Raw genomic sequence first — 23,020 nt, 5'->3', positions numbered from 1 at the left:
TCACATTGTTGTTTTATTACCTTGCAGACTGTAAAAAGCTTGTGTTTTCTACACACGAGGTGATTCTTTAAGTGATTCTTGGAAACTCACCATTGAGGGTAGATAAAGTCAAGAATGACGCATATGAGAGATGGGCATTAAGCTGGTGTGCTATAGAGCAGAGATTTCCAACGTGGGGCTTGCGAGCCCCAGTGGTTGGGGGTGGTGGTGGTGGGGGGGGTGGGGGGGGGGTCACAGAGGTACAGCACCCCACCCCTGCTCCACACAGGGGTGGGGTGCTTATTATAATAATTTTATTTAAAATGCACTTTACATTTCAAAGAAATCTCAAAGTGCTACAGAGCAGAGGGCTAAAAACAATCCCTGGAATAGAATTAAAAACATTAAAAACAGAATTTTATAATCACCATTAACCATATCCCACAAATAAAATCACACTAAAGTTTCTAAAATGCTTTTTTTGAGCCGAGGGGCAACTGCCTGAAAGGCCCTGTCTCCCATAGAGCAGAGTTTGTTCCTGGGTTGGTGAAGGCAGTATAAGGAGGTGGTGGAGCGGAGGCTTCGTGTGGTGGTGTGAGGTAGGCAGGGGCAGTTCCATTTATACCCTGGTAATGCTTGTAAACCCACTATGGTGTTTGTGGTTACATGGAAAATAAGAGAACTGGTGACAGAGAAAGAACTGAATATTCTTCTTATTCACATGTCTGTTATGTGTATAATTAAAAATAAGATATTTAGTTAACTTTTTTAGATTATGCATTGTTAGCTAAAGTGATCCCTTTTACAGTTCTCTCTTTCAGAAGTGTGAATGTCTCTCTTTATCTCATGTTTTTTATGAATTTAATAGCTAAGATGGACACATTAGTTGATTACCTTCAGTCCCCATGTGAAGGAGGGCCAACATCCCCAGCAACTGCCATGAGAAATATTATGTTCTGGTTCAAAGCCTGACTGACAATGGCTGATTTTAGCTGTATTTTTCCTCCCTCCTTCATTTTATGGCAGTGGTGCCAAAATGTCAATTATATGATCTTGCAGCAGCTTTCCCATCATTTTTGCCTCAGAAAAGGCCGCTCCACCATGATGATGATCATCAAATTTTCTCTAGATATTTCGACTCTATGTTTCATTCACGGCAGCGCTTTCGACAGATAAAGCATGAGAAGCTACTCCATGTACTGATTAAATCAGGAAGCTTCACTGGTTGCATCACAAATAATGCATTAAGTTCTCCTTTTCCTCTCCAAACAAATGATTTTTATTTCAGCTATGCCCACAAATTTTCTATAGGATTCAAATCCATGCTTGATAAAAGAAACCAACTTTTTAACCTATACTGGGGTATGTTCAGGGTCAGTGTTCCATTGCTTTAACTTGCAGGCTAATGTCTAGAGATGATACTTCAGAAGTTTTACATGATGTTTTCTTCCTTGTGATGTCATCTATTTTTTGTGCACAAAATGCACCTGTGGAAGAGAGTCCGCACACAGCCTCTGCATCAATCAATGGGGTCCCGGACTGAAAAAGCTTGAAGATCTCTATAGATGACAAACAATGACTTAAACATAGTAAAAAATTAATACAGTCAATTTTGCATAGTTTTTTAAATTTTTTATTTCTTTGGTGTGAGGAGCATTGCACATGAAATGTACTGTGCGAGTTGACTTGAAAACAGTACTCTAACAGTGAACTGGGACCAGGATCAGTGATGCACACCTTAGCCAGCAGATGGTGGCAACGTTCCACGAATAAAGGTCTGATAGACTGGCTCATGAACCAGACACTGGAAGACAGGTTTTTTTTCATTTCATGTAATGTATCTTAGTTAGAACTCACAGTCTGAAGGGAAACTGAATTACAGTCACATTTAATAGCTGCTACATCCATCATACACAAGAGCTGTGTAAATGCATGACCTAAATTTGCTCAGATTGTTTTGGTTTTGTGTAAGTGTTAATTTATCCAGGGTCAGATCAATGACAGAAATACAACCATGGAGCAACATCCTCTCTGTTTTTAGCTAAAGAGCCTCAGCGTTGACTCTTGCTAGACACAACTGGAAAATTTGAGGAAAGTAAATGTTCGTAAGCTAAGAGCTTTTGTGTGGTTGTTTGAATCATGGCTACAAAGACAAAATATAATGCTGACAAGGAACAGCATGGCCCCACTAACTAGTCATGCTAGTGATGAATTGCATCTTTGGTGCAGCTTTATTGTATAAATATGTCCAATGGTAAATTTGAAGATACATTCAGACAAAGCTGTCCATCTACCATCAGTGTTCAGGTCAAAACATTTTCAGTCCATCATCAGGGAGTTTGTGTATGCGTTTCTAAACACAGGTAAACAAACAGATGGAGGAATGCCACTGGTGACAGAACTTATCTGTGCATATTGCATAATGCATTTATTGGCCGTATAGACCTCCCTCCTCTAAAGTGGTCCCTTTCTATTTCTGAGAATGTATATGATCAAGATTTCCCCACCTATTACCTTTGACATTAAAACTTTCTTCTAAATTCAGACACTTACTCAAAACTGCCCTCTAGAGGCTACATTGGCCAAAAAAAAAAAACATGGCAACTTAAAGGAGCAATAAGTACGAAATGTACCTTAAAATGAACCAAAATTATTCACATTTGTTCCCCCGAGATAGAAGTAAGTACAAACAATCCTCTCCATCAACAATGTATTAGTCATGTTTTGCGGGTGCGGAACTACTTCGGTGCTGTGTAGGTCATGTTTAGTTCCTTAAGACAATCATATGAGAGTTCCCAGGGTTGCTAACAGAGAACACAGCATTCGGTATTTTATGACAAAAGTAATTGCACAACAACGTACTTTGGCTGAATCTTCTTCACTCGTCATATTCAATCCAGCTGTGCAACTTCCTCGTCTGTCTTGACTCATTAACCTGTGTGACACTTGGGGGGAGCACTATCAGTTTTGTGTGTTGCTCCAATTTGAAACCCATTATTATTACTTATTGCTTCTTTAATAAACAGATTTCAACCACAAGGACATTTGAGCCTGGCAACGTTAGAAAAGGTACCACCACCAGAAAGAGAAGGATGCGAGGGATACTGCAAACCCTCCCAAAAACTAAAATGGTTATTTAAGGAAAGGTGGGAATTGCTTGTTGTGTATCAGTAATCTTACAATTACTAATTTAAACACTAGCAATGTTTAGTTATTAGTATCTGCAGGTTTTCTGACAAACAGGGCCTTCACCATGCACTGCAGTGGTTCGCTGTTGAGCGTGGAGCAGCTGGGATGAGAATCAGCTCATCTAAATCTGAGGTCATGGTTTGCTACTGTAGTGGTTCCTAACTCTGGTCCTCAGGGACTCCTGTCCAGCATGTTTTAGATGTGTTTCTCTTCCAGCTCACCTGATTAAAACAATTGCATGAGCTCCTCTGCAGCCACCAAGTGCTGCAGAAGCTTCTTGATCAACCATTTATTTAGGTCAGGTGTGTGGCAGCAAGGAGACACCTAAAACTGCAGAGCAGGAGTCCCTGAGGACCAGGGTTGGGAACCACTGCTCTACTGGATACAGATTTTACTCCCTTTGGTTGAGGTTTTAGTCCCTACCTGAAGCAGAGGAGCTCCAGTGCGAAAGTGTTTTAATGGTTGATAGTAGGATAAATAGATTGATTGGAGCTTTTTCTGAAGGAATGTGACACTACTCAGGTCCGTTGTTGTGACCTGAGCCAAAATGCGAAGCTTCTAATTTACCTGTCCATCTATGTGACAGCTGTCATGGGTGGCCGTCTCAGGCTTTGGGTTGGGAGCTCCACCATCCACAATGTAGCTCAAAATAAAGCCCCCGCCCCTCCTCATTGAAAGAATTCAGTTGAGGTGGTTTGGGCATCTGATTTGGATGGTCCCTGGGCACTTCCCCTTGAAAATGTTTTGGGCACATCAACGACCACTGAGAGAATGGATGGATGAATGGATGGATCATCAGTGGTAGAACTGATCATATGCTAAATAACTTCAAGTACAAGTGAATGAATACCTCAAGGAGAATTTATGTATTTTTCATACAAACAAATTGGAACACCAAACGAAAGTCAGGCCTTCATTCCAATATACCTTCTCAACATTTTTGAAAGACTCCTCTTTATTTTATCAAGCATAGTCTTTTAACACCAATGGTGTTTGAATAAGTTAAAGCTTTGATTGTAACTATTTATTTAGCATAATAACTATTTTGTAGTTTTAGTGCAGACGTTCCCTACTGAACAGGAAAATACGTGTTTAAAGAGGTGTGGGGGGAGGTACAAAATGAGGTGCTCATACTGATGTAAGTACTGCAACTGTGTAGTACCACTGGATAAGAACATTCTTTCTTTTGCTTTTAGGACTTAACACAGCAAGTTGAGAGTCCAATTGAACTACTGTTTTAAAATATGTAGTTTTCAGCACTAAGGTACTTTGTACAATGTAATATTTACTGCAGTGCTACTTGTTGTAAAAACTTTGAGAACTTGTGAATTAGCGTAAAGTTAAAAAAAAGCAAACAAAAAATCTCTTGAGATATATTGTTTTATTTTCAGTTTTTATTAGTAGCTACTTCAACTGATCACTTTTTTTTCTGTATATGTCATTTATCATCTAACAACAAAAACACATGAAAGGAAAAAGAGAGAAGAAAGCAGATTTATTAGGTAGCTGTTTAAAAAAAAAAAAACATCAGCAAATGCATCGAGGACGTCAGCACCACAAATACCATCTTCACCAGAGCCAACCAACGACCCTGGTTTACTGCGGAGGTCCGTCAAACGCTAAAAGCACGGAGCTCAGCCTTAAAGTCTGGTGACAAGGAGACACTGAGGACAGCGAAAGCCAACTTGAACCGGGCCATCAGGTTAGCGAAGCGGAACCACAGTCAGAAAATCCAGGAGCTTTTCCACGACGCAAGCAACACCAGAAGCATGTGGAAAGGAATACGGGCAATAACAGAATACAACACGCCCTCCCCCCCGGTGGGTGAAGCAGATGCAGACTTCCTAAATGGACTCAACAACTTCTTTGGGAGGTTTGAGGCATTAAACAACACGCCAGCAGTGAAAGCTCTTCCCCACCAGGAAGAGGAGATCCTCTGCCTTGACACAGCCGACGTGTGGAAGACTTTGAGGAGAGTCAACCCGCTGAAGGCCCCAGGTCCAGACAACATACCTGGGCGGGTCCTCAAGGAGTGTGCAGGTCAGCTAGCTAGTGTCCTCACAGACATTTTTAACACGTCGCTGGACCAAGCCACGGTGCCTGCATGCTTTAAGTCTGCCTCCATCATTCCGGTGCCAAAGAAACCTCAAGTCACCTGTTTCAACGACTACCGGCCTGTTGCACTGACTCCCATCACGATGAAGTGCTTTGAAAGGCTGGTAAAACAACACATCGTCTCCAGTCTCCCATCTACACTCGACCCATTCCAGTTTGCCTACCGACGGAACCGATCCACTGAGGACGCCATCTCCTCTGCTCTTCACCTGAGCCTAGCACACCTGGAGGAGAAGAACACGCACGTACGGATGCTGTTCCTGGACTTCAGTTCAGCGTTCAACACCATCATCCTACAGCATCTGGTGGGAAAACTGGAACATCTGGGCTTCAACACACCCCTTCGCAACTGGCTGCTAGACTTCCTAACCAACAGACCCCAGTCGGTCCGGGTCGGACAGAATGCCTCTGATGTCATCACCCTCAGCACGGGATCCCCTCAGGGCTGTGTCCTGAGCCCCCTGCTGTTCACCCTGAAGACTCACGACTGCATCCCCAGGTTCACCACCAATCACATCGTGAAGTTTGCAGACGACAAGACGGTGGTGGGCCTGATCAGAGACGACAACGACCAGGACTACAGAGAGGAGGTGGAGCAGCTGGTGGGCTGGTGCAGAGACAACAGCCTGATCCTGAACGTGGAGAAGACGAAGGAGATAATCGTCGACTTCAGGAAAAACCGGCCTCACCATGCTCCACTGCTCATCAACAGCTCAGCTGTGGAGGTGGTCAGCAGCACCAAATTCCTGGGGGTGCACATCACGGACAACCTCACCTGGTCTGTGAACACCACGTCACTGAAGAAGAGGGCACAAAAGCGACTGTACTTTCTGCGGAGGATGAGGAGAGCCCGCCTGCCCCCGCCCATCCTCAAGACCTTCTACAGAAGCACCATAGAGACTATTCTGACCAGCTGTCTCTCTGTGTGGTGTGGAGGCTGCAGTGCCTCCGACTGGACGAACGTGAGGAGAGTGGTGAGGACAGCAGAAGGGATCATCGGGGTTCCTCTTCCCTCCATAAAGGACATTTCATCTCAGCGCTGCGTGTCCTGAACCCGTAACATCATCAGGGACCCCTCACACCCCCATCATGGACTGTTCTCCCTGCTGCCCTCTGGGAAGAGGTTTCACAGCATCCGCTGCAGGACCACCAGGTTCTGCAAAAGCTTTTTCCCTGTTGCCATCAGACTGTTGAACTGCTGAAGTATAAAATGGACTGTGTACCACACTCGCTGATTTGCACATTTGTATCGTATCCTTATCTAGCACTCAAATCTTAGTCTCCAATATCACTTTATCTGGAAACTTACTGCATAATTGTTTACACTGCAACTGTCTACTGTTAAATCACTGCTGCACTTTATCCAGAAGTCAGTTGAAACTTATCCTCACCTTATCTAATTTCACCCTATCCATTTAAGATAGACATTGACGTTTTAGCAAACTAACTCAAACACACATAAGCTTTGTATTTCTGCAGCTTTTGTATTAGGGGAACTATTAGCTTTATTCAATTAACCTGAAACAATGTGGCAATTATTTTATTTATCCTGTGGACCTGCCGGGCCAGAGATAACAGCTATGTAATAATGATAAACTAATGACCGCTGTGTTCATTGCGGATAACAGGATAAACAACAACAAACTATCGTCCCATCTATCCACACATCCATTATCTGTACCAGCTTATACTTGCAGGGGGGTTGCTTCCTGTCTCCAGCAGTCACTAGACAACAGTCAGGGTTGCACGCTGGACAGATCTCCAGTCCATCCCAGAAAGCAAAATATAGTCTGTATTAACAATGTTTTAAATGATATTCCCATTATTTTAAACAAAGACTATGATGAAGTTTGTTTTCTTTAAAATAATAAAAAAATGTGCATCAAGTTTGTACTTCCTTCACTAATGTCACTTAGCCAGCAGAATATGCTTCCAAAACCTTTCTAGTTCAACACAAACATTGGCTGAAAAGTTGTTGTTTTTTTGTTTTTTTGTCATAGATTAACTCTGGGTGTCTATAGACACATTGATATATGCGTGTTGTGATCAAGGAACTTTACAGAAAAGTACAAGAAGCTTATCTTCAAACAACTTACGTGGAATACAGAGTCACACTGTTAAAGCTTTGTTTATCTCCATCCCCTGTTAGAATGACTACACATAAACATAAGTTATTACATGATGTGAAGTCTTGCAGTTTCATGGGCTATAAAGTATATTAAAATAACACTGACTTTAAAGAGAAGTTTTTAAAGGCCCACTTGTGGGCCTGCTTCCATTTGCTTTTCACTTTGCTGCTGGTACACGGGAACTTCCCCTCTTTGTGATGATAAGATATAGTTCTATTCTGTTCTACATCTATCCCAGTTATGATACTGTGCAACATCTATTTGTACAGTATGTTATTATTTTTATACTGTACAACAAATATATTTGGTTTGCATTGCTTTACTGGTCTCTGAGCAAAACAACCAGCAGAACCCCACTGGTTTTCTGATTTTCTCCTGGAATTAGGCTGGGTGTGACGTCATTGTCACATTCGTGTTCTGCCATCTGACACAAAATGGAAAGCAGCATCAGTCTGAAGTTCTCCTCGGTGTAAGTCCTCCCTGGTTTCCTTCTTCTCTGCTGCATCTGTGCCTGGTACTCAAACCTCAGTTACTGGTTACTGCCACTTATTATTTGTTTATTTATTATTTGTTGTTCTACAGGTAAAAAGCCATAAAAAGGCTTAAGAATGTAATTATTTCATTTCAGTGGCATAATTTCTCGCTTACATTTTTTGAATAAAATTTAAATTCATTTGAGTTTTATATTTTGTACCTTTATTTAACCTGGATGTTTCATTGTTCATTTACACGGGAGACAGCCAAGACACCAGCGATACAGACCAGAACAAAATAAAATAAAATGGTTTTCTTAAAAATATATATGTACACCCTACATCCCACTAATTCCACAAATTAATGTCAAAATATGTAAATATTTAAAAGTAACAGTATTCCCAACCATGGCTGAAAGTCTTATGGAAGCATTGGCAGTCTGAAGCGATCTTGGGTGAGTCTGTCTGACCAAGCTTGGCACAACTGTTTTGTTTTTCTCATTTTTCTCTGCATGTTCTGTCCAGCTCATCATAGCTGGATGGTCGGTGTCCGTGGACAGACATTTTTAGATATTTTCAGTGAAGTTTAATTGGATTTCAGTCCAGGCTCTGGCTGAAGCATTTAAGGACATCCCCAGACTGCCCTTTAAGCCACTTATTTGAAGTCTTAGCTGTGTGCCTCGGGCCATTGTTGAGCTGGAAAACGAGTAGCTGCTGTAATGCTGGTTGGATTTGTGACCAGCGGTTTAAAGGAGGCGGCATTAATATTAAGCAGGACAGTCAAAAAATAGGTACTGGGAATTCCTCAGCGCTTATCCTTTAATTCATCAACCTTACAAAGCCAAGTTAAAGGGCTGCTGCTGGGACGCACATGAAAATAACCAAAAGTAACCTGTGATGTTGAGTCAGGGAGACTGAAACATAAACTCTATCTTGCAGTACATGCAGCTACCATCATACTCCCATAGCTCTCTAGTGGCGCAAACTCGTGACATCCCCATTGGTAACGTAAACTGTCTTAAAGAGACGCCACACAATTATGACAGTTCCTTAGTGTGAGTTCCAGGCTATACTACAGAAGGCTGTCTTGAAGAACCTCTTGCTGTCATCTAACTCTGTACATAGTCCTGCTGGCCAGTTCCTGCCACAGTAAAGCAACATCCCCACAGCATGGTGCTGCCACCACTGTGGCTGACAGTAGAGATGGTCTTAGCCAGGTTATGGGCAGTGCCTGTTTTTATATCAGGCATGAAATTTTGAGTTCAGAGCAAAATGGTTTATTTCAGTTTCATCAGATCAGACAATTTTGATTCTGGAGTCTGAAAATGTCTAAGTTGCTTAATGGCAAGTTCAGGCATGTAGTCATTTCCACAACCTGACACAATCTGGTTTCAGCGGTCCACAGAAAATTCCTTTAACCGTATTGCTTGGTCTGCGCTCTGATATGTCCTGTCAAAAATGAGAGCTGGTTCCCTTCCAGATCATGACAAAAAAGTAGATTTGATTTCTGTTATGGAGACCATCTTGGCGAAAGAGAACTCTGCTTACTGAAGTCCTCTCACAGTAAGACTTTAGAGATAATTAATCAGAAATTAAAGGACTAATTGAAAATCCATTATTAGTTTATGCAGTTGTAATTAAAGAATTTGTTTAAACGTTTTTAACAGGGAAATGGCAGGCTGTGTAGGTCAAGAGGTTGTCCTTTTTTAGAGAATAAATTGAATGCATTTGAAATGATTTGACAGTTCCTGGACAGCTGAGTGACACTTTCCATTTTTCCAATGAATATACAATTTAAGAGTAGTTTTGAAATCTCAACCCTGGCAGCGTTAATTTCAATTAAAGTTGAAACAGTAAAAAAGAAAAAAAGCACATCGCTGTGGATATTTTCAAGCAAATGTGAAGTGAAAACCTCCTAAGTCAAAGCAGCATGTGGTAAAACGTACCATTTTTCAGCGTCCTGAGATAGCGTACCTGTTTTTAAGCCTTTAAACCCTTACACACAATATGCTCTACACCACATTCAGCTGTTAAGCGCCGCGTGTGGAAATGTACTTTACATTGTGTGACACTCTAGTAAAGCTTGTGCTTGCTCAGCTAAGCTTTGCATGTCTCATCAAATTTCCATTTGATTCCAGAGAGACACCATCTTTTCTGCAGTCGACTGCATTTTCATTTGACGGGGGGTGGAAATGGAGAAAATCTGCCCTGAAACCTCCCGAATATTCTAAAGTATCCTCCAAAAGTACTTTGGAAAATGTTCCCCCTAATCCGACATGTGGAGAAATGTTTGATAAATGTCTCCTTTTCTCCTCCTCGATGTGTAAAGCTTTTACCTGGCAGTCCCAGCGCCAGCGGAAAGGAAGGGTCCTGCATTGGTTGGCGCTGTATGCCGTACTTGCATGCCACCATTTATCAGAATAATTTTGTTACTGTTGCAATATTTTGATCTTGTATGCCGTACAAATTGGTTGAAGCGCCACCTGATATTAAAGCTGTTTTCCCACTGTTTCCTATCACACCATAAATGCTGGTGTATTGAAAAACCTATGCTACATGGGTCTAAAAGTGAGCAAATAAAGGGGACTTTATTGGAACATCTGGTCCTGTCACATTTCTGAACTATGTGTGATGTGCTCTTATTCTTGATAGCTCAAAGTTATTGGCATGAAGGGTGTAAGATTAACACTGTTGGCTTTATCAGAATGAGATACATCACATTTGCTGTGAAGTCTCCCTCTTGTTCTATCTTATTTTATATTTAAGAATCAACGGACTTTCTGTGAAGGAAATGGCGGTGCCGCATTAGTGTTCCCAAGGTGTTAGATAATGGTTGGCTTTTTCTGTGGTTCTCAAACCAAGCAAATTTAATTTTAGTTGTAGAGAAAAAAAAGACAAATTGATATTGGTCTGGACATTATTTAAGATAAGATAAGATAGGCTTTATTGATCTCACAATGGAGAAATTCACTTGCCTCATCGGTTCATACAAGAAGGTGCAGAGTAGGAAAGGTGCATTCAGTTATATACAGTGAATCTTCATATATACAATGGATCAAAAAGGATACAAAAAAAATACAAAAGAAATAGGGATTTATATGAATTAGCTATATCTCATTTGTTATTAGTCCCAGTGTTATGTAGAAAATGTAATTTCTGATTGATTATTTTCAAGATGCAGAAGCTATTCTGCGAGGGTAAAGATCTTGTTAATTGTTCGTTGACCGAGACGAAAGCCACATTGACTTTCCTGTATCTGAAGTTTGACCATCATTCAGAGCTTGTCCTGCAGCACCCTGAAATAGTAAGTGATGAGCAAATCCCTTTTTATTAAATGTGTTTATAAGATGCAAGAAAAAGAAATGCCTGATAAGACCAACGATTCACCTTTATGAAATCTTGTATAACCTCTCTAGTTTAAACGTGAGTTTAGAGGAAATAAACATGGACAACAAGGAAGGATAAAGAGCGATAGTTTGTGGACTAATATTAACAGAGATAATGCATTAAAAAGGCATTGATTAAAGCAGTGGAGACAGTACGAACGGAGGTCTCTATGTTTGATACTCTATTATATTGAGGTAAGGTGTGCAGTTCTCTCTGGGGTTCCCTCACCTCGCATTTTGATTGGCTACACGTCACAGTCAACACGCTGTATGCTCATTTGTCCTGGGGGAACACCCCACGTGGTTATTGGACCTAAATAATCCAACATGTTGAATATCCTCGATTTCAGGAGCGGTCCTCACGTCCTTCCAAGTGGACCAGATACACACCTTAACACACCACACACTGCAGGAATATCTCTTGAGATTATCTTAAGAACCATCCTGATAATCACAGCGTGTCAGAAGGAGAAGATCAGGGCAAAAATTGGGCTAATTGTCCTACCGTGTAAACCAGGCTTAATATGGCTGGAGCTCCATCAGCTGCAATAGACACCACAGTTGTGATGTCAATTCCTCCTTTATAAACTATCTGCATAATGGCAACATAAACATTCTCTACTCTTGCCAGACAGAACAGTAGGGTGAGCCCCAGGAAGTCCTGACAGAACTCTCATTGTGACTTGAAGAATTTGACAGAGACATAACTGAGCATGGGTTGTGCTGTCTGTTAACTCATCCACCACCACTGATCTACATGGTACGTCCTTAATGTTATCAGTTAACTGCTTAATGGGGCCTGTCCTCATGGTCAAAGTACCATTTTATAATGAAATCTGAAGTTCTCTCCAAAGTTGCGTCTTTCATTTTTCTTAAACCAGAGATGTCAAACTCCAGTCCTCGAGGTGCGGTGTCCGAACTTGGCTGCCACTGAAATGTTCTAATTATACCTCCTGTTCCTTGACCTTTCATGAGGTCAACAGTATGAACTCTTATCATGGGGAGGAAAGGAGCTTTGGACTGCTGTGCCAATTTTGGACATAGGTCATTACGTGATGGAAACACACATGAATGATGCGAGTCAAATCCGTGCCTAGAGGTATCTGAAAAAGATCTACAAAAAGTGCACACTCTCTTCCCTCCAGACACTTTTGTTCATTTCTGTGAGGTGGGCTGTGCTTCTGCATCATTTCACACAAAGGATTGTGAGATTACTTATAGCTCCTTAGCGCCAGTAAGGGACATTACAAACTCCCTGTGCTAAAGGAAATAGGATAGGAAGTGGAGGCTCCTTTGCCTACCTCCTATTTTACCGACTGCACTATTCGGACAGCACTTATCATAGTTAAAGACTCCTTATCAGTTAGACCTTTTCCGATGCAGCCTTTGACAGCATATTGAGGACCTAATTCAGCCACTTGATTCAGATATGTTGGACCAGGGACACGTAAAAGATGTAGAACATGTAATGACCGGGGTCCGAGCCCGAATTCAAACCACACACAGAGCCGGATATTTAGGAGCTTTATTGCCACAAAGAAGGTAGGATATCAGGACCGGGCTGAAGAAGACTGGAGATGGTGGAGATTTAGCAGGCAGACGGATACGGTGGTCCTCAGAGCCACCGCAGACGGGACGCTGGAGCACCGACAGAACGAGCCTGATGAGCTCCGGAGCTGGGTCCAAAACGTGCTGATGAAGTGGGACAGGTGGTGCGTCGGTACAGGGACCAGGATGTGAAGGAGGACTGTGGCTGTGGTGCGTCAGGGTGAGAGCCAGGACGTGCTGGTGGATCGAGACAGGAGGGAAGACTGGAACACAAAGTAAAGAGGTGAGTGGGAGGCAAGATCCACTAACCTGGGATGGCGTGAGGTAGCAGGCTGGCTGGCGAGGAGTGCACAGGCTGGGGAGCAGAAGGGAAGCTGGACATCTGGTGATTGAGGGAGTGCAGAGTCTTGGAGATCAGACAAACCAGCAAAGACAAACTGAAAGAGGAGTGCTTATATAGGGATGGGCTGACAGGAGTAATTAGAGCAGGGAATTAGTTGCAGGTGACGGTGATCAGTGGGGAGGAGGTGATCAGGCAAAAACTGAGGTAGAATCATTACAGAACACCAGCCCTCAATGACAGGAGCTTGACACCCCTGTCTTAAACAGTCCTCTGGCCACCTCATTTAAACAATATTTTTTCCACAGCACCCAGGCAACTTGAAGAGACGCCTCGATACATCCTTCTTACTGTGTCATGGGCCACACAGACAACTTAATTGTTGATTGACATTACATTTTTAACAGAAGAAGGTTTTTATTTTACTCCTCATACAGGTGTTCTGAGGATACTGCTGTTCAAGATGTCCATGCTTTGAATCATTGTCTGGTTTCACATTTCCATCCTTCACAATTCCAACCGGTTTTTAAGCAAATGAAACACATTGGCATTTAGCTGGACTGGGGCATAACAAAGGCATATGTTTCCGCCTGATCATCTTCAAAAACGTATCTTTAAGTCTTTTCTTTGAGATCATGAAATAGCAACTTAATATTTCAGCTCCTTCTGTGCTGTTTATCTGATGACAACGATACAGAGTGGAGATGTCACCTTCTTGTGCTGGCAGGGCAGCATGTGAATCCTTTTTTGCTATAAGTCGACTGGCTGAATTTGACAGCCAGACAGGTGATGCATGTCAATCCCACATCAGATACAAACTATTGTTGTTGCCATGGTTTCATCTTAATCCGGGATCAGGTTCACTCCTAAGAACCTAAAATATGAAATATTTAAAAAAAAATTATTAATAGTAAACATATTTTAAATGTATGTTTCATGCACTGCCCTGCAATAAACTGTTGACCTGTCCAGGGTATACCCCGCCTCTCGCCCCTTGGAGAGCTGGAGATAGGCACCAGTACCCCTCACGACGCCAAAAGGGATAAGCGTGTTAGAAAATGGATGGATGGATAGATGTTTTAAAATAAGAAGTAAGGTCTGGATTAACGTGCTGTTCAGTCCAGATCCGATCCAGAACCCAGACTTTGAGAAAGGCTGCACCAGAGTAAGGTTCTCCAGGGAAGCTGAGAAGTGTGGTCGTTCAGTAGTCAGAAGTCACAGTCAGCTTCCCTTGCTTGAACATTCACCACCCCAGCCTGCAACTCCACTGGACTTGTTCCAGCGCACCATGTGACATCAAAAAGACATGTCAACGATGACACCCCCTTCAAATTCAGCCTTCAGGATCTCAGGCTGAATTTGATCCACTCCCAGCTTTCTGCAACCACAGATGCTGCAGTCCTCCTTGCCACCTGGTATGTGTCAAGCGTCCTAAATAAAAATCATGTCCTAGAGGCCTCCTCTGGTTGCTCTCACCCTCTGGAAGCCACATCGGCAATGGAAAATGGTCCACATTTCATGTCTCAAAACGTTCTTGAAACATGAGAGAAATTATCCTAAAGGCATTTCTTTAAGATTTCCTTAAAGGGATCCATGATTAGTTAAATTACTTGAAAAATTGTATATCCTTCATCATATTTTTCACCCATGGAGGTCACCAGTTTTCAGTTGTACAATGCATGCTGGGTTAATGATGCAATTAGGTCCTACTGGACTGGAACCTATGGAGTTATTGGAGTTGTTGTTTTACTGTATTGAGTTTCACTGGTGTAAATTTAGAAAATTCCACACATTATGGCTGTTGGCTGCAAGTTCAAAACAGAAAACAACAGAAATGGTGAGATGAGTCTTCATCGCATCTCACATGAAAAAAAAAAGAAAAGCGCAATGGGAAAAAGTCGTTAGAAGAACAAAATTTCTGAAGGACCCACATTTGCACTCTCAACACCTCCCCATAGAAGACTTTGAGCCATTTGTACCAACAAAACTGACGAAGGAGAAGGTGGGCATCAGCCTCGCAAAATATGCCTAAACCCCACCCCTTGTGAGCAAAAGACGCTAGGAGAAACATCAGAGAGAGGCTCTGACACTTGAAGCCATTTTAAATTACAAAGGTACCGCCACTGACTCTGGTACCAAATGGAAAACTACAGACCTGACACCGGACCAAATACTGGACCCTTAACAGGTGTAAATGGACCGAGGTCCAGACCCATCAGATCTTTAGCATCAATTGTTATTGGACCTGACACCAGAGCACTACTTGCCAGATCACATAGTCCTATGACTGGAACCCGTCATTCATCAGGTCTAGTTGTATGATTACAACTAAAAATGGCGATTGCATGACTACAATTTTTGTTGTAACCTTTGGCTAAAGGTCACACACATGGTGTTTGTCATGGACACAGACACACCGAGGTCCAGTGAACAAAAAATAAATAAATAAACTAATGGATTCAGATCTGGTAAATCAATCTTCTTTAATCGTCTAATCTCTTCTCAATCTTCCTAAGTAGAGCCTGAAAAGAGGCATTAGCCATTAAAAAGACTAACTATTTCACTGGCATCCTACAATTGTGGACTTTTGACTTTTGGCATCCTACAATTGGAGACATTTTGCTGTTTAAAAAAATCAAAAACAGTTTATTTGGGGTAAGTTACTCTTTACAGAAAGAGGTGCGGCTTTAAAAATAGCAACCTTTTGTATTATATACATGTACTTTGCCTGTACAGTAAAAATATTGATTTAAACTTCACAAACGGATAACTAAACTTTAATTAATTTACCGTAATAAAACAACAATACACATTGTAATAATATACTTATATTTCATCAATTCTTGACTAATTTAACCTTAATTCCTACTGCATTTCTAAATATTGACCTCTTCTGCTTGGGATTCCAGAGTTTTATAAATGATAAATCAGTTCTTCCGCAAATCTCAAATTTAGTTTCCTAAATGCAGCAACAATGTAAGAAAAACATGCGGCAGTTTAAGAATCCCTCACTGAAACAAGTCTACAAAGGAGTGGCTAAAATCTGAGGCCATTTTCCTAAATGTACTTCTGTGATTAGTTTCTGTTTTTATTCAAAGCTCGAGACTGTAATTGTCTTTTCACTTCTTTGCTCCTATTTTTGTATTTAAACATTAAACACTTTATAAAGACTATTTTAAATATGTTGGAAAACAAATGTGGTCTACATATTCCTCGCACCAGGATATTTCTAAGTTGCCTGACCCATACAGTCATGTTCTGCTCCTTGACGCAATAAATATACGTCTACAGTAGTTGAACATAGACCAACTGATCCTTTCCCAAAAGGCATTTTTCAAAATACTTATTCTGATAATTTAGGGCATATATAAGTCTACATTTTCAGTTAAAGACAGCAAAGAAATCGGCAGACATAAAATCGTATCTCCTCTACCTTTTCTCTCTCATATTATTGCAACTAAACAGGTAGTTAAAAAATAGCTTAAATCTGTCTGTCTGTCTTTTTTGTGTGTATTTAACAATGACAGATAAACATACCCAGTTCAGCTATAGAACAGTTTAACGTACACAACAGTAATTGTTTAGCTTTTTTGTTTGTCTATCTCCAAAAAAAATGGAACAATCATTTATGGACCTTTTGCCTCTGTACATTTTGAAAGAAAGGTTACACGACATGCTAATTTATAAACGTCAATAGACCAACGCAATCTACATTTATGTTTTCTTTTACTCTGCACGTTAGTTATGAAACATTATAAAAGTATTAAACTTCAAGACATAAAACTTTAGTTTCATGAGTGTCTAACTTTCTAAATTCAACCACAGCTGTTTCTGATCATCTTAAACAATAGTTCATGTCATTTATTTGTACAGGTAACGGCTGTAAAATAAACTAATATTATTTATGAACTCTCTGATCACAGTTCTAAACCTACAACTGGTTGACAACTTTGTTAAATCCTGCAAGCAAAACAGACAGAAAGTGGCCGCTCTCCGGTTACAAATACTACAGGCTGTACCTGCCCATCTGAATTTTAATTCCTTTGCTCAGGTTGGGTCCGGTAAACTTTCAGAACTGTAAAAATATTCCATCAAGAAGTTTTTGCATTCTTAATGCACATATGACAGTAAAGATTTCATGTTTGATACAAGGGAGTCATTTATGTTGTACAACACATAAAGTTATTTTAGACAAATTTGTTTTGAGAAGTACATACATACATATATATATATATATATATATATATACACACGGTGGTCATCATACATTTCTTAACACACCATGTTTCAGAGACAGGTTTATACCTATTTGAGGGTATTTTGGGGGGAGGGACGGGGCATGAACAGCCTTCATTACTCCTAAAAAGTAGGAGTAAAGTTAATGTAAATGAAGTTTCTCTTCAATATTAATGTATTAATGGCTTGATATAAATTTTAAAAGAGATTCTGTGTAATCTTCAGAATGACAGCTTTAATGCATTAAAACAGAAAACGATAAAAGTTACATTTTTGACCCATTTTGTTGGGATGGGATGGGGGCTGACCATTTTTCTTTCTCCAAAGAGGAGTGCAACAGAAAACATTTGAGAACCACTGGTGTACAGGGAGAAGAGCAGAGAGGAAAGGATGCAGGCTGGAGGGGAACTGGTGCTGATGGCCCTGGAATCAGAGAAATGGTTGCCCAGCTGAATGTGCTGCTTCTTGTTTGTCAGTCATCCACCTGCAGGTGGAGTCAAGCACGCTCATCTGGAAAAGAGTGTCCAGCAACAGGACTGGGATGATGTTGTTAAAAACAGAGCTGAAATCCATAAACAGGATCCTAGCATAGAGAGTCCATGTGTTGCAGGATGAAGTTAAGGAAAATGTTTATTGCATAATACATAGAATTAAGACTGCTATATAAAACAAAGTCCAGGCTTCTTCTGCCTAACAGGTGTTTGACAAATTAGTAATGTAACTTTTCACTGCCCAGCGTTTGAATGACCAACGTGTCCAATGCTGATCTCTATATACTATAAGGTTTTTGTTTTTGGGCAAACAGTTCAAGTGGTGATTTCTTCTTTAAAAAAGAAAATATCAACCACATAATGATCCTAGAGGAAACCCTAACCTATAATAATTATTCATGAATATTTGTTCATAACATTGCAAACCACCATAAAAGTTACCAGAAACTCTCAGATGACGCAGTCCAACAAACAGGCACATGTTATATAGCAGGTAGCAAAATCTGCAGTCGTTTTCTCTGAGACTTTTTGGGAGAAAAAAAAAAAAGGTTGGTGTGACAGAGCTTGAAAGAAAATTTCTCCAGCAGCTTCTCCAGCTTCTATTTCGAACTCCATTCAGGAGCCTCCATTACTGCTCGGGCAACAATGCGAAAACACTAGAAAGGGGTGTGCTGAAATGATGAAAGGCTTTCCCAGAAAATGGTAGAAAAATGGCCCATTTACTTTCTTGCACCTTTTGGGAAGTCTAAATGGATTTTACTGAGTAATCAGTGCAATGCACCCTGAATCCCGCTAGAGGGCAGAGTGAGTGCACAGAACATTTGCAGCCACCACAGCAGGAAGCCGACTTGCTGGAAGGGTGATAAGGAGGCCTTTCACATGTCAGGGGCAAGGTGTGAATATGCACTTTCTTTGTGGCATCAAGAACTTTTACAAAATGTAAGCATGACAGAAAGAGGAGAATCAGAAATCTTGCTGAATAGAAGCATAGATATTTTTTCTACTTAGTTTTCTTTTGAGAGGCTTATTGTGAGAAGTATACAGGCCTAGTTTAGCCGCAGTAAATGAATCACATCCTCATCCACGTCAAACCTGGAAACAATGAGCTCTACCTAAGCAGCCAGGGAGACGTCTCCCACAAATCTACTTCGTTTGAGGAATGAGGGAAAACTTCAAAAATCCCTGAGCAATTAACCAATCACAGTCCAACAGGACAGTGTGACAGAGTGCACACATCATCGGCCGACAGGCCCGCATCCGTTATGCTTTCAGTGGGGCGAGATCTAAATTAGAGAGCCAATTAACTCTGCTAATAGCCCTCTCCTATTTAATCTGGGAGACAATGGGGATTGAAGAGGAAGCTTTTACAATATCCTCTTTCTGCCACGATTCTGAGGGTCTGCGTTTGCCTCCTTGTTTTCACTTCAATTAGCCCAGTGCTTTCTATGATTAAGTACCTATAATTATTTTTCAATTAAGGCTTTGATCTGCTGTGTACTGTATACAGCTCCTCGGCACGCCTGGAAGAATGAGGATGAAACAGTAAATTTGTTCCCTTCTGTGTTGTGCTGATGAGGGTGCAAGCCAGATTAAGCCGCAGCGAGAACAAGTGCAGCCAGAGAACTTGATCGAAATTCCTTCCAGTGTTAAACTTCTTTTTAATCATTATTTCCTTGTATAATTGATCGGTGCTGTGTGGAGCAGGGAGATATCTGTTTTCTTCCGCCCATGTTTACTCGCTGAAATTCCAGTCTCAAATAGTTAAGATATACAAAAGAGCATCAGTATTAGTGTCTCTTAATGTGTATTCTTCTACTCAAGCAATGTGCATTTAGAGAAACGAGAGGAGTTACTTACATACAATAAAGGTAAAAAAAAAGTGAAATTTCAGATGTCTGGTGAATAAGCGGCCAGAATTATTTTTGGAAAACACAGAAAAAGTAATTTTTCCCCCCTAGTTTTCTTGTAACATTGCTTAAGTTTTCAAATGGTAAGCAGCCTATACAGTAAAGTGCAATATTATTTGTATCCCTTAAACTTCCCTCACAGTTTTCCCCAATTTTCTTATTGTGTTGGTAACTTGTGTCAAAGTCGGCCGTAAACGGGGGATAGTTGTGAAATGGAGAGACAAATATACAGTTTCCAGTTATTCAACCAAAACAAAAACTAACTACTTAAACTATAGATTGCGTTTTCAGCTCTACTTTGTAGGGAAAATAATTCCTTGTGTTTTAGGTCATTTCTCCACCAGGTTTGAACGTCTACAGACTAAAATTTAAACTTATTTTTCCTGTGTGAGTGTGATAAAGGAAATAAATGTCGACATCCATTTAATTTGGGGTTAAGACTGGAGTTTGAGTGGGGCGTTCTAACATGTTAATTTTCTTTGATCATTCCACTGTAGCTTTGGCTGAATGTTCAGGGTCATTGCCGGAAGGTGAATCTCAGCCCTAGTCTGAACCCTTTTGCCAGCGGGGTTCTTTCAGGATTGGCCTTTATTTAGTTTTAGTCATCTCCCCATCAACTCTGACCAGCTTCTCTGTGCCTGCTGAAGAAGAGCATCACCCACTGCAAAATCCAACTCCTGCCATGGTTCACAGCAATTTCCAACCGATGTAGCATTTTACATATAGGCCAAAAAGTGCAATTTTGGTCACATCTGACCCGAACACCATCAAGTTCATGTCTGCACACTGCTTTTGAGGAGTTTTTTTTATGCCTTTCCGCCACAAAGGCCAAATTAGACAACTGTATTACCCTGCTTTTACTTTCCCTACAAGTTTCTCCCTTATCTTTCTCCTGTTCACTAATGTTCCCCAACAAATCAGTGAGGCCTTCATCCAGCAGTTAAATTTATCCACAGATTTTATCAGACACAGTCGGTCTCTATTCTCTCATATGGTCCGTTCTAAAGGTAATATTTGCACTGGACTTTTTTTAAGTGCATCAGAGTAAATCAGGCTGAGTACATATGCATTCTATACTATTCAGGTTTTTATGTGTGAAACATTTTTAAAACCATGTATCCTCATTGTTCAACTTCCCGGTCGTGCACTGCTGTGTTCTTGCTGTTGTTTTTTCCACAGAATCTCATGTTGTCATCAAAAAGACATTTTTGTCATCGTACAGGTTTAGTAAAGAGAATTAAAAATAGAATTGATGATCACAATCTTTACAACTGTATGATACTTTACACTTTCAGGTGTTACCCTGTAACAGCTGAAGCTGCATTCCATGTATTCTAATTCAAAAAGGTTTCACAAGCAAGGATGTCCTGATACAATCCCAGGTATTGGATCAGGGTCATAGTCAGACAATGAAACTAACTCCTCTTACCTCTTCTTGGTCTACTGACTTTGTCCGTTGCACCACATATTGTATTATGTGGTCATACGCATTATTTTGTCATGTCAATTCAGAACATTCGCTTATCTGTAATCTGTTTCCCACCCTTCTACAGAGCATCTACAGTGATGCTCACAATGAAAGAGGCCGCTGCAGCTCCCTGTCCATCTGTGCCATGCGACCCGCTCTACATACCGGGCTAGGATTGTAGGGGAAATCTGCACAGGGTACATCTGAAACTAGTGATACAGTTTTATTTTCTTTAAAGGTCTTCTGTTGTTGATGAAGCTAGAAATTAGTTACTATATATTAGGAGGGTAATTACTCATGATAGGTGCGCAAATCAGATAACGGGCAAGTTGGTGTCAGAGGATCCACAATCCTCTGACACCAACTTTTTGAGTTCTGTTTTACAGTTTATTGTATTTGCCATAAAGTTAAGATCAAATTGTAATAATAATAATAATAATAAAGACTTTTGGAACTGTTTTATTTTGGACACTTTTCAGGGAGGAATCTGTCAGTTTTGGACTTAATGAAAGTTTTTGTCATCACATAACCTGTGGGGCACTATTCAAAAATAATGAAGGTTCTTTATCCTTCTTTGCACATTTTAAACATGCCAACAGACAAATGTTGCATTGTTGAATATAACCTTGCACCTTAGAAGTTAAGGTGATTTGTTTTTCTGTGATATTTTTGAAGGTTGTTATTTGTTTAAAATAGGCAGATGTAAACTTAGCAATTGACATTAGTTACTTTTTCTGATGTCTCCAATCTGTATTGAACTGTAACCTGAAGCACATGAATTGACTGAGTGTGTGTAATGGTCCTTGCCGTGATGGAACTGCTAACAAAAGAGGCTTCAGGAAGGGAGGCAGGGAGTGTACAAAAACTCTTTAAAAGTAAAATTAGGGACGGCAAGGAGGTTCACAGAAAGAAGTTGGAAAGCAAGCTTCAGCAGTTCAATATAAGAGATGTGTCTTATGATAAAGAATCAGAGGCTTCGAGCAGAAGGCTGATCAAATTGTGGGAAGTCTGAACACTGCTCATGTACTTAACTTATTCTTTAAGCTCAGTAACCCCCTCTCATGCCCCAGCCAACAGGACCCCCCAAATCTCCTCCAACCAGCAGACTCTCCTCATGGAGAGCCAAGCAGCAGGATCATGGGTGCTTCTTCGTCTTTGTCTTCAACCAAATCAGTAGATGGTGTTGCACCATTCCTCTCCCCTCCTGCCTATCTGCCCCTAAGTCCGACAGACCTGGTACTGGACAGAGAGGGCGACGCCCATTTTTTGCCTTCTCTAAAAGTAGTTCAATCATTAATTTTTTCTTCATAAATCCCTCGAAGAAAGAGGCTTTATTGTTTCTGAAACAAGCCATTAAAATATTTTTCCCCCTCACAAATACTATCGGTTTAACACAGGGGTCACCAACATGGTGCCCGCGGGCACCAAGTAGCCCCCGAGGATCAAATGTGGTGCCCACGATTCTGTTTAAAAAAACAAGCCCAATCCACCAGAGAGCTGCATCTAAAACTTTATTTTGTTCCGTTACTTTTCTTGTTTAGTCAGTGTCGCATTTATATAGATTTAAAAATGACAATATCTATAACAAAGTATGAAAAATGTATTTATTTTTCACAAAGTTAAGGTTAACTGTGACTCTTCTAGGTCAAAGGTCGGTACTGGTAGCCCTGACACAGTACCAATGAAGTAGCTCTCAGTTTCAAAAAGGTTTTTGGTTAAGCAGCACCTAAAGTACAGCAGCTGCTTAAAAAAAAGGTCT

Source organism: Fundulus heteroclitus, chromosome 9, assembly GCF_011125445.2.
Source record: "Fundulus heteroclitus isolate FHET01 chromosome 9, MU-UCD_Fhet_4.1, whole genome shotgun sequence".
In the NCBI taxonomy this organism is placed as follows: Eukaryota; Metazoa; Chordata; class Actinopteri; order Cyprinodontiformes; family Fundulidae; genus Fundulus; species Fundulus heteroclitus.
This window is presented reverse-complemented; position numbering follows the sequence as displayed.